Below are 12,130 nucleotides of genomic sequence, written 5' to 3' on the forward strand. Positions count from 1 at the left end.
TGTGACCTGCAGGTGCTACTCTTAGGCCTCCATGTTCCACACAGCCACATTTCCTGCTCTAATTGCAGACAGAAAAATCAGGCTACAAGACAGTGACTTTGCAATGCTACTTGAGAGGAATATGGAACATTTAGTAGGAAAATGATCTTTATTATCAAAATGTCCTGACTATTAATTACACTGATAGGTTTTTTCCCTGCCTTTTTTCTTTTACACCACCGGCCAGCCCATTCCCTGCCTTCTGTTCCTGTTACCTAGGAGAGCCCTTTATGGCTCGAGAGCAGTCACTAGCATGCTTTCCGACCCAAGGGTCTCCCATTCCCTGTTTGTGACTGGTGGATCCCCTATATCAGAATCACATAGAGCACTTATTAAAACATTCGATCGCCTGGTGGTATAGTGCTCAAGTCTGTGAGCTTTGCTTCTGTGGCCCAGGGTTCATGGGTTCAGATCCTGGGTGCAGACCTAGTACAACTCATCAAGCCATGCTGTGGCAGCGTCCCACATAAAATAGAGGAAAATTGGCAGACGTATTAGCTCAGGGCCAATATTCCTCAGAAGAAAAAAAATACTAATTCCTGGGCCCATCCCCAACACAGTGTCCTAGACTCGAGCTGGGACATGAAAATCTGCATGTTTTTTTTAATCAAATGCCCAAGTGATGCGCATACAATTTGAAAACTTCCTTAACTCCTCTTCATTCAGGTTCCGTCAGAAACAACCCCTGGGAGACATGTAGTAAGGGATTCATTATAGGGCTTGACTTCGTGCAGTTAAGGAGCTGATTGGATGGTCTCTGTGTTTGCAGCTGGAACATAAAAGCCCCAGGGCAGGCTGTCGGGAAGGGACAAGGGCTGTGAGGTGGGGATGCAGTGCAGTCTGGAACTTGTGAGCGGGGCCATGAGGACGCTCACGCCAGCCTCACTACCTCCTGGCCTCCTGCATCAGTGACGGGCCCAGGGGCTGGGCAGCTGCACACTCTCCTGGCCCAGCAGCAGAGTAGGGGCTAGAGAGGGTCCAGCGGGAGCTGCACGCGCTGGGAGCCCAGGTGCCGCCCACAGCTCCAGGCAGATGCGAAAGCAAGACGGCTGCTGGCCACCCCTCCCCTGCCAGCCCTCTCTGTTCCCAGCAGCAGGACGCACCTGAACTTGGAGAAGGGGCTCCAGGTGACTTCTCTTCAAGTTGTCGCTTCCCAGAAGGAGAGGGCGGCTGCGTCCATGGGCAGTGTGGACTGTTGGGGAGCCTGAAGGCCAGGAGAGTTGGGGTACAGAAGCTCGTGCTTGCGCTCTGCTGTCAGCCCGTTTTCCACCAGGACAGAGGGTGTGAGAGAGCTGGTGGGAGGGGAGTTCCACCCACAGGTCACCGTGGGTTTGTTAACATCCTGAGGCTCATTTTTTTTCTTGGACTGGGAGAGGCTCACAGGGTGCTTGTGTGCATGTCGGATGTGGCGACTCTGGAAGCATCCAACGAAGGGAGAGGCCCTGACTGCCCCAGCCATGGTCACCCTCTCTGAGCGAGTGCCCAGCGTCTGTCCTGAGGATGCTTCACGGGCGTCTGCTCACCTCCATCCTCCGGCATGAGATTAGCTGCCCACGTGGCTCTTCCTGGTCTCAGTGGCTCCTTGGAGCTTGTCATCATCTCTGAGAAACGTTTTTCCTATAACGGGAAAATCTCCACTTAAGAAGCAACATCGGGTGTAGCTTGATGTCCACAGGGCTGACTTAGAAAGCATAGGTGACCCGGATTGTGATCTCACACCACTTTGTCCTCAAGCAGACAACGAGCTGTGCCTTTTCCGCAGTGCGACCCTGCTGGAGAGCGCTCTGCGTGAAGCTGGCGGAGTTGGAAGAGGAGTTGGCCTCCGTCCAGGGAAGCGGTGGGACCCTCCTTCATCAGAGGTCAGCTCTGCGTCCACTCCCAGAGGCCGCCAGATGGCAGTGTTGTCGCACCTGGCCTGGCTGTCCCACAGCATGGGATCTGGTGTTCTGTAAAGAAGTGGGTTGCTGGCCAAGTTCTGCCAGTGTGTAGACTTTGCTGAGCTCCTGTGAGAGCCCTGAGCGTAATCGTAAATCCTGTTTCATAACGTGGAAGGAGGGGAGCCTGGCTGACCCCGTACATCTCAGCTCATCCTCATATCAAAGTGGAAAGGACAGGAGACAGACCCAGCAAAACGAGTAGTCATCTCTACCAGGAGGAGCTAAGCGAAAAAGCTGGTAGGTAGCGATGTATGCTGGGGGCCCTGGCGGGGTGTGGGTCGGGGAGGGGGGAGGCGGGGGAGAGGAAGAGAAAAAGGAGGGGAGAAGGGACTGCTGGTGGTTTGGGGAGACAAGGATCAAAACAGAATTTCTTTGGAAACAGGGAAACTTATGGGGTTTGCCAGGCAGCTAGCTGACTGGTGGCAGAGCTGAGATGAAGACTCGGTGTTCCTTTCGTGCTGCTGGCCTTTCCCTCTCTTTGTGTTCTCTCTATTTTCTGCTGCCAGCAAATCCTTTTATTTCTTGTGCTTTGGTAAATTCCTTTCAAGTGAACTTGATGTTATGATGATCTAAGGACCCAAGTCTATAAATGTGTTGAGGTTCTGGGTTGAGGATTTTGTGCTCGTAGTAGGAACCGTCTGCAAAGTTGTGAAGCACAATCTCTGATTAACAGAGTTCTAAGTCCCGGTGAGCAGGCCGCTTCCTTTGAGGAGTGTCCAACGACACCCCAAGAGAATGCAAGAAGAGATTCACTTTTCTTGATTTAACTCAATGCCTATTGATTTAGTAAGTGTTGGCCTGTACTGCTTTCATTTGCCACCGGCAAGGGGTGTATTTTCCTTTTAAATCACAGGTAATTTCGCCTTTTTTCTCTTTTACTTAGAAGAGAAATCAAGTAAGTCCAAGGCAGACTGGCCCTAACTGGAGATAAGTGGAGAGTCTGTACTTATAAAGACCACATTTTCTAAACCAAAGGTTGAAACATGCTTTAATATAGGATCTGACCAAATATTTGAATTCAAGGCTGTCTGAAATATTAACACTTCTAATAGACTTGTTAAGACTCCTTATTTAATTTCGTTTTTCTTTCTAAATATTTATTTTTAACTATCTTAAAAGCTATAATTGGGTACTGTTTTCTTCTATGTTTCAACTCTGTCTTATTGACAGTTCTCATTTTCTTTTAGAGTTGATTGTTGGGAACCTCGAAAGAGGCTGAGAAGGTGACGACACTGCTGCTCCGTCTGTGACGACGTTGCTGCTTCTCTTCTTCATTTAGGATGCTGAGAACATTCATAGCTTCTCCGGAAGTCGTCCTGTGGGACCACACCAGCCTTCTTCTTAGCTTCCTGGAAGGGTGCTGTTTACAGATTCTCCGGAACCTTCTTGGGCTTAGGGAAGATCTCCAGAAGACCTCCAGCCATCTTGCTCCTGGACCCTGAGACTCTGGAAACCTTTTAAATGTCGTAAAGTTTTCTCCATTTGTGGTTTCCTTGTGAAATTTCTCAGGGAGAACTTTTCCTGAAAGCTGTTGTCAGTGACTTGAGCAAGGAGGGCATTTCTGCGGGAAAGGTGTGAACTGAGAGAAAGCATGGAGGACAAGGACAGAGCCGGGGAGACCCGGGGAGTGTCACAGAGCCTGTGCGATTCGTGACAGTCCTTTCTGCAGGTCTGAAGAGAATACGAACCAGCGCTGAAGCCAGCATTGCTGCATTATGAGAGCATAGATACTAAATTATGCGTTTTCCTGGAAATCAGAATGTGCTTGTTTTATGTTGTTCACTTAGAGGTTGGGTTAGAATATATATCCAGACACTCATTGTGCTCAATTTAGTCATTCTTTCACCAATTTTCAAGCTCCTACTATGTCCTGGGCACTTTCTAAGTCCTGGAAACACAACCGTGAGCAGACAGATGAAGTCCCTGCTCTCGAGGTTGACAGCAGACAGACAAACAGGAAGACATCAGAGTCTACGAGGAAAACCGAGAGTGTGAGGTGGCAGAGAGCAGGCGGGAGCTACTGTAGTGGAAGGGATTATGGAGGCGCTGACGGGGAGCTGAGACTTGATAACAAGAAAAAGCCACGGATTTGAGAATCTTGGGGATGAGCTTGCAACGTTCATTTGTTCCCCAATTACCGGCTGAGCGCTATCTCCGTGCCAGGCCCTGGGATGCGACCCTGAACAGAAGAGACCCCAGTCCTCCTCTGGAGAAGCTCACGGAATAGTGGGGGAAGTGAGACACCAACACGAGAGAAAACGTGTGTGTATTACAGTCTGTTAGAAGGCGATGAGCGCCATAGAGAAAAACCAAACGGGCAAGAGGCTAAGGAGGGGAGGGGCCATGTGGGCGTCTAGGAAGGAGCCTGTGCTCTCCACTGCTTCTGAGAAGGAAGGCAATAGCTTCGGATCCCTGTGTTGCGCCTCAGCATGAGATCCAAATCCTAACACTGAAGTCATTTCTTGCAGCCTTAAGCTTTGTGTCGTGTAGTGTTCATGGTTGTCTTTGAGAAAAGGCCTGGAGCGTCTCCCGTGGGGCCCGTCGCTTAGCAGGGCTGTTGCTGGGGGGACCTGATGGGCAGCACATGTGGGTGAATAAAAACCTTGTCACAAGAGGGGTGTTTTAGTTTTAAATTCCTTAAATAACCAACAATTGGGAAATGGTTAAGCAACTTACAAAATACTCACTACAAGTGATGTTATGTGGCCATTAAAAGTGGTGCCTATGCAAAAATAGCCAAAACAAAAAATAACAAATGTTGGAGAAGTTGTGGAGAAAAAGGAACCCTCATACACTGCTGATGGGAATGCAAACTGGTGCAGCCACTATGGAAAACAGTATGGAGATTCCTCAAAAAATTAAAAATAGAAATACCATACGACCCAGCTATCCCACTACTGGGTATCTATCCGAAGAACTTGCAATCAGCAATTCCAAAAGTCCCATGCCCCACTATGTTCATTGCAGCATTATTTACAATAGCCAAGACGTGGAAGCAACCCAAATGCCCATCGACTAATGATTGAATAAAGAAGATATCATATATATATATAGAATGGAGTACTACTCAGCCATAAAAAAGAATAAAATCATCCCATTCACAATAATATGGATGGACCTTGAGGGTATTATGTTAGGTGAAATAAGCCAGATAGAGAAAGACAATCTCTGTATGACTCCAGTCATATGAGGAATTTAAACCTGTAGACAAAGATTAGATTAGTGGTTACCAGGGGAAAGGGGGGGTGGGGGGGGTGGGCACAAAGGGTGAAGTAGTGTACCTACAAAACGACTGACAAACAATAATGTACAACTGAAATTTCACAAGGGTGTAAACTATCATAATCCAATAAAAAGTTTAAAAAAAAAAATGGTGCCTGTGAAGTCCTGTAGTAACGTAGCAGAACATTAAATGAAAATCAACAGGATGCAAAATTATTTGTGCACCATAATTGTAGGTATGCGAAAATGTGAATGTAATAATGCAGGAGAAAAAACATGCAAATTAATATAGTGGAGAGACCCAGTATGAATGGTTTTCTTTATTGTATAGACTTCCATAATTGACTTTTATCATTTATTTTTTTAAATTTGTGGACAAAGCTTTGTAAATTTAGAATTCCACATTTAATAACTCCTCTTCCATTTTTGCATGACTCCAAAGAGCCGACCAACCTCAAAGTATTTTGTTTTGATTGTGGATGCAACGTAGTAATCAACCTCACGAAAAAAATCTGGCTGGTAACTTGGCGTGAATTGGTAAAAAATCAGGTGGTTTGATAGGATATCTCTCTTTCACCAGCCATGTTGACATCAGTGGCTTTGCCTGATCATCTCCTGATTAGGAATGAAGACTACTGCCTCCATGAGCACTGCTTTCAGAAGCCGCAGCTGCTTCGTGGCGAGCGGCTGGCAGAGGAAGTGCTGCTGTGCTGACTGCGAGGGCGCGAGCCCACAGCGCTGCCGACTGAACCTGGAGCCTGCTGGACAGGGAGGTGGCGGCCCGGCCAGAATAACGGTCCGATTTATCTGTTGGATCATGAAAGTGAAACCCCAGGATTCTCAGACAGACGCGTACTCTGGGTTGTGTGGAGAAAACCACAGAAAATTCCGACTTCCCTCGGGCTTCATGAAGGTGAAAGGAGTTTTAACCTTTAACACACTTTACAAAATTCTAATAAAGCAAATGGTATCGAAGGATGTACTTTCCCTCCGAATGGCTGGGCTAAGAAATGCTTAAAGGGAATATGTCCCCCGCAAAAGAAGTTAAGAAAAAAACCACAGGGAAATGACCAATGCCTTTTCTATTCCATTGGAAGCTGGGTGTGATGTCAAATGTCAACTTTAAAGAGAAATAGATGCATTCTCTCTTACAGATTTCACAAATTGGAGGCAACAATTACCAGTCAAAACTGATCAGAAAGTTTGGTGTAGATTTAGGGGCATTTTCACTTTCTCTTATCCCATTAATAAATTTACATTGTCCCATGTCCCTCATGGTCCTATGAGAAAAATAAGTTTGGAATTTTACAGCAGAGAAGACTTGCATGTAAGATCTTCCGTTGCTCCAAATTTACAGCCAGCTTGGAGCTGGGCCTCCTGCTCCTTCAGCACCTCTCGCTCTGATGCATGGTTGTGATGTGGGGATGGAAGCTCATGTGTCCATCCTAAACGAGGGAGTATCCCAGACGGTGACAGCTTGTCTGTTTATCATCTAAAGGGCCAGCATGCTTTGGTTTATTATGAGGTTCAAGCTATTTTTTCCTTGAATTCCTCCAATGCTTCATTCATTCATGTATTTCATTACAGAACGTTTCAAGCACATACTAAAGAAGCTGAGAGACTAATATAATGGACCTTACGTACCCCTCCCGACTTCACCTATACTCATGGCCAGACTTATTTCACTTCCTCCCACTCCCAGATTATTTTGAAGCAAATCCCAGTAATCCAGTAACTTCCATCTGTAATATTTCAACCCTCTCAAAGATAATGACCATATTTTAAAGTAAAACAACAGTATCATAATCATATCTTCAAAGATTAACTATAATTCTTCAAATATCCAGTCTATGTTCAAATTTCCTCAATTGTCTCATGTCTATTTACAGTTCATTCAAATCTAGAGCCAAATATATCTCTCTCCCGCCCTCTCTCTCTCGCTCTCTCTGTCTTTCTCTCTCTCTCTGTCTCATTCCCTCGACATTTAATTGTCAAAGGAGCCAGGGGGTTTGTCCTGCAGAGCTCACTTCCTGGACACTACTGATTGCACTTCTGTAGTTTCTATAAACATCTTTTCCTATAAATTCGTAGTTTGATTTAGAGGCTTGATCAGATTAAATTTTCCATCAGCAGAGCAATCTAAGTGTATATGTTTTAGCATTGCTTAGATGAGGAAATTAGATGTGTTCTATTAGTTAAGCAATAATCCATGTGATAGAAATCTTTTTGTGATATGACACGTATCTCAGAGTATCGTTGATTTTGGAGTTCATGCCATTATAAGATAAGCTTTAGTTTCTCGAAAAGCTATCAGCCTTCTTTCAAACACAGGTACAAGTCTCAGACCCGACAGGGCTTCAGCCTCCCCATCACGGAGGATGGACGCCCCTTCCCACTGCCCTGGGTAGGGAGCCACCTGGCCTCTGGATGAGCAGCTGGGATGGGGCTCCTCCACCTGGCCAGGCCCCTGGGCTACATGGGATGCCCCCTCACAAGGCCTCAGCTTCTCCTTTAGGAAATGCGTTTTCTTCTGAAGTTTTTTTTGTTTTTAAACAGGGTTTCTACTCTGCCATGTCACCCTGCTCTGTATTAGTAGCACAAATATCACTGATTCCTCCAGTAACAAACTCCCCAGACCGTCTGGTCCGCTCTCGGAGGGTTTTTGGTGCTCCTCTGAGCCCTCTTACAGTTCAGCCCACTGTTCCACACTTTGTCTACTGTGCTCGCTTTCGGTTAACACCTTTGCTTAAATATTTCATTCTAAGGACGACAGTCATAGTGCGCTGCTGGCAGTCTCGTCGTCAGTGCTGCTGTTATCTTTATTGCTCCTGTGTTGGACTATTTTGGGGGCAGGGCCTCAGTGACAGCTGTGGGCCACATTTAACCTGCCGGCTGAAAGGTCTTACAAAGTGCCCTTTGCGTTCCAGCTCCTGCGGACGGCTCCGCCCGGGCACGAGCAGCAGCAGGTAAGTGTGACTCGTGCCTCCTCCCGGGGGCTCAGGTGGTCCAGGTTCCCTTTTGGAAAATTCAGAGTCAGGCTGTTCACAGTGATGGCTCCAGCTGCCTGCGGGCTCAGCTGACAGCCTTAAAAGGAGAGACCTTGAGCAATGCCGCCCTGAGTCAGACTGCGGGTTGCAGGCAGCAGCTTCTCTCTGAGAGCCGTGCCAAGAGCACAGGCTGTGGGAGCGAAAGGGCGTCGTGCAAGAGCCTGGCCTCAAAATAGCCTGGTCGTCCTGAGCTTCCCTTAATAGCCTGCCCGGAATCAATCATGCACAACCTATCTGGAGCCTCCGTGAAACTATTTATATTTTATGTCCACGCCATTGCGAAGAGCAGTTGCGCTCAAACTATTGTTCCCCAAGCGTTTCTCTCTTATTTCCCTAAAACTAAAGCCATCTTTAAGTTTCTATCTTGCCTCTATCACCTGGGATTGGGTGGAAAATGGCAAGACACATCAACTTGCAAATGTGCCATGGGGAAGTCCAGCCACATCCGGATGTCGATTCATTGTCACTGTCACCTTTAGTTGGTATATTTTGGGGGGACTACATGTGGCCCAAATGACATCAATTTCTGGGTGAAACTAAGTGTCTTACCTTCTGGAGTAGATTCTATCTCAAACAATTGTCCAGAAAAGGAAAAACTTGTGTACCACAATTTCCTCCATGATTACATTCCAAGATAAGCTTCTATAGGAAAAGTATTCCATGCAAATGTGACAAATGGCCCCGGCTAGGTCGTAGCTGTCCTGCTTCCTTGACAGTAATACAGGTGTGACAAATGTATGTGACGGGGCCTGAATAAGGGAAGACTTTAAGGAAAGTCATAGATTGGAACCAAATTCATGTGAATTTCCACCCAGAGAGAGTCAGAGCTGGGCTCACTCAGCAGCACAGGTGGGCTCAGATGCCAAAAGCAGCCCAGGGTATCCAGGGAGCCGCGGAACGTTTACGAGATGTCAGCCTTGAGATGGGGGTCCGATGGTGATATTGTGGGACATCTAACACGAATCAGACATTTACACGACATAAGGAGACTCTGTTTTCTTCATGTTTGCAGAACGCCTGTGCAGTCAGGCCCTTGGGTGGGCTCCTCTCCTCAGCTTTGCACTGTGGTTGGCCCCTCACACGGTTGCCAGAGTGGCCAATGGAAATCGCTGTGGATACAACCCAGTTCATACCGGGGGGCCCTCCCAGGTCCTGGTCGCCTCACTTCGCTTCGTCTTCCCACATTCACTTTTCTGGCAACACCAAGCTGCCGCTTGTTGCCCAAAGATGCCTGCAGACGTGGTGGTTGTGGGCTCTGGGATCCAGCCCCACCATTCCCCAGCCGTGTGGCCTCGGGCAAAGTGTTAACATCCTGAGGCCATTGTGTCCTCGCCTGTGAAACGTGGGAAATGTCAGTGCTTCCTCCCAGTGAGGAGGAGACGAGGTGACGTGTGTGTCAGTGTCAGCCCAGCGCCTGACACGTAGTAGGTCCTCTGTGAACTGCAGATATTATGACCAAGCATGCTGTGCCCGCTTTCTGGAGGGGCCCACAACGCACCCCACCTCTATCTGCCCGGAAACTCTTATTTATCCTTCAAACCCTTCAAGCTCTGACTCAGGCATGCCTCTGGGAATCCAGCCCAACCCTGGCCCCCCGCTCCCCTCCCTCTTTCACCTCCTAATCCACTCTCCTCTCTCCTCTCGCACAGACGCTCTGCAGACCAGAGGGCAACTCCTCACGGAACATTGACTTTCCGACTGTCACCCTAGAGGGCCAGAACCTCACCCCTTTGCACTTCAGGCTCTAGATCCACGTCTACCATTATTGCTTAATAAATATTTGTTACAATAATTAATTAAATCAATTCAGTGGTTTCTTGAATAAAACTTTGGCTGGCAGCTATAAATCTCTTTGATGCTTGAAGAAGTTATTGTTACTAAATGCAGTTTTGTAGGAAAAACCTTCCCAACACAGGGCGGGTCAATGGGGGTGGAATGGGAAAGATGAAAAGGATTCTTGGTGGTAGAAAGTTGGTGGAACCACCGAGCTAGCACCTCCTCCCCTCCCAGCGGGAGCTCAGTCTCCAAATTAAGCATTTGTTTCCAAGCTTAGGAGGCAGCAGCTGCCACAGAAGTTTAGGGAGCAGCTGACCAGGGCCCTTTGTGGACCGCCCCCCTCCGCCTGGCATGCCGCCCCTGCGGGCTTCTCGGAGCTGGCCGCCAGCCCCCGGCCCTCCCTAAGGTCCCGCAGGGTCACTTGGCTGCAAAAAGCCCTGGGATTTGGGACCAGCTCCTCTCACCTTCTGCTTCCGTTTTGCAGTTAAAATTGTCTATGTGCAAAATTTTGTAAATGACCCAGCACGACATGGTGCCTGTGTTTCCAGACCCCAAAACTGAACTTATCAATCGAGGATTGATTTCTGATTTGTGAACTGACTTATATGAGAAGGCTTATAAAGTGATAAATACTAAATTGTGTTTTTAATGTAGAATGTGATTTAGATTCGGAACCATTTCAGAATACCCAAAACACGGTGACCACACAGGTGAACTCAGATCTGCGGTTATTCAAGCTTCAGTAACTCAGATTCACACATTCAAGCTAGAAATGGGACCACCTTTTTGACATGGTGCCTCAGAATCACTATTAAATTTAAAAATTGAGTTTAAAACAGCATATTTTGCTTAACTGATTTTTGTAAACATATAAAATCATGTACAGGCAAACAACACACACACAGAAGACAGACTGGAAACAGATACATCAAAATACCAAAAGTAGTTAATGTTGATGGTGGAATTTTGGGTTTTTTTCTTCCTTTTTGTTAATCTGTCCTCATTTCTAAGTAAGAAAAAAATTAAGAAAAATAAATAGACATTGTTATCAGTCTGGGAAAAGAAAGAACATGCAGGAAAATGGCTCCATTTTTGGACGCTGCCGTGCCCCGAGGCAAAGGTGCAAAGCACTGGCTTCTGTTCACAGTTTTTCACTTCTTCTCGGCTCTTCTCCACATCCTGTTTCCCGGAACTCTCGGGATGTTCTCTGTCCAGAATCCACTGCACAAGCTGGTCCTGCCCCCGTGTTCTGGATTCGCACGCCCACACTGGACGGCACGCTCCCCTCCTCCCCATCCTACGGTGGCTCCTTCAGCGGGGCACTTGGAAGGGTCAGCTAAGACCCTGCTCTGCTGGGAAGGCTGACGGGCTCACTCACCTGGGAACACTCTCAGATAAAGGAGGAGACGCCAAGGGACGTGAGCCTCCACGTCGACGAGGGCACGCTTTGGCGCCCTAGCTACCCTCGCTCTGGCCTTCCTCCACGACCAAGGCTGGGCCCTGGCTTGAGGACAGCACGAGGGAGGTCCTTCCATCTCTTCGGCCCCAATTCCTAAGCAGATAAAACATTTCTAGCTAATTTCTTCAGAGAAGGAGGGGTGGGATGTACGTATGTTAATTTGGGTGACTCGTTCATCCTATATTCTATATCCTATATTCTATTATTTCTTACCTTTTTCAAATCCCTTCCTAGTTAACTTGTAAGCAAACATTTCAATGAAAACATTTTATTTTTAATTGGTGTTTAATATCCCTGTATTTGAACTAAAATTATAAAATCCTACTCCCGTGTCCCTATCCTTCAGCGTCTCATAAAATCAGTTTCCTCAAGCACGTGGCTTTCTTGCTTTTATCCACGTGTGTAAGTCACTCTTTTGCACACTGGTTGGCAGGATGAAAGGATTCACATACCCCCTGAGAAAAACTACTTTCTTGGAAGGAACCACATCCAGTCCTAAAACAGTCCTGGGAGTAATTGAAACCACCTCCTCTTCCCTATCTCTATTGATACTTAATTCCGGGTTCTGGTCCTGCTCGTCTTGACCCTGCACGCCTCCAGATTCTCCTCACCAATCTGCTGGCCTTCAAGTCCTCGCCTCCCCCCTCCCA

General features: G+C 47.3%; 2 long non-coding RNA genes across 2 annotated transcripts; both read left to right on the top strand.

Moving 5' to 3' along the window:
* Positions 1-346: 346 nt before the first annotated feature.
* On the top strand, positions 347-5,065 carry LOC139080810 (uncharacterized). The gene is made up of 2 exons (XR_011535612.1): positions 347-2,213; positions 3,164-5,065. It is a non-coding gene; the product is annotated as an uncharacterized lncRNA (long non-coding RNA).
* Positions 5,066-8,036: 2,971 nt separating this feature from the next.
* On the top strand, positions 8,037-10,092 carry LOC139080781 (uncharacterized). Its single transcript, XR_011535538.1, has 2 exons — positions 8,037-8,164; positions 9,895-10,092. It is a non-coding gene; the product is annotated as an uncharacterized lncRNA (long non-coding RNA).
* The last annotated feature ends 2,038 nt before the right edge of the window (positions 10,093-12,130 follow it).

The sequence above is a fragment of the Equus przewalskii genome, chromosome 32, assembly GCF_037783145.1.
Source record: "Equus przewalskii isolate Varuska chromosome 32, EquPr2, whole genome shotgun sequence".
Lineage (NCBI taxonomy): Eukaryota > Metazoa > Chordata > Mammalia > Perissodactyla > Equidae > Equus > Equus przewalskii.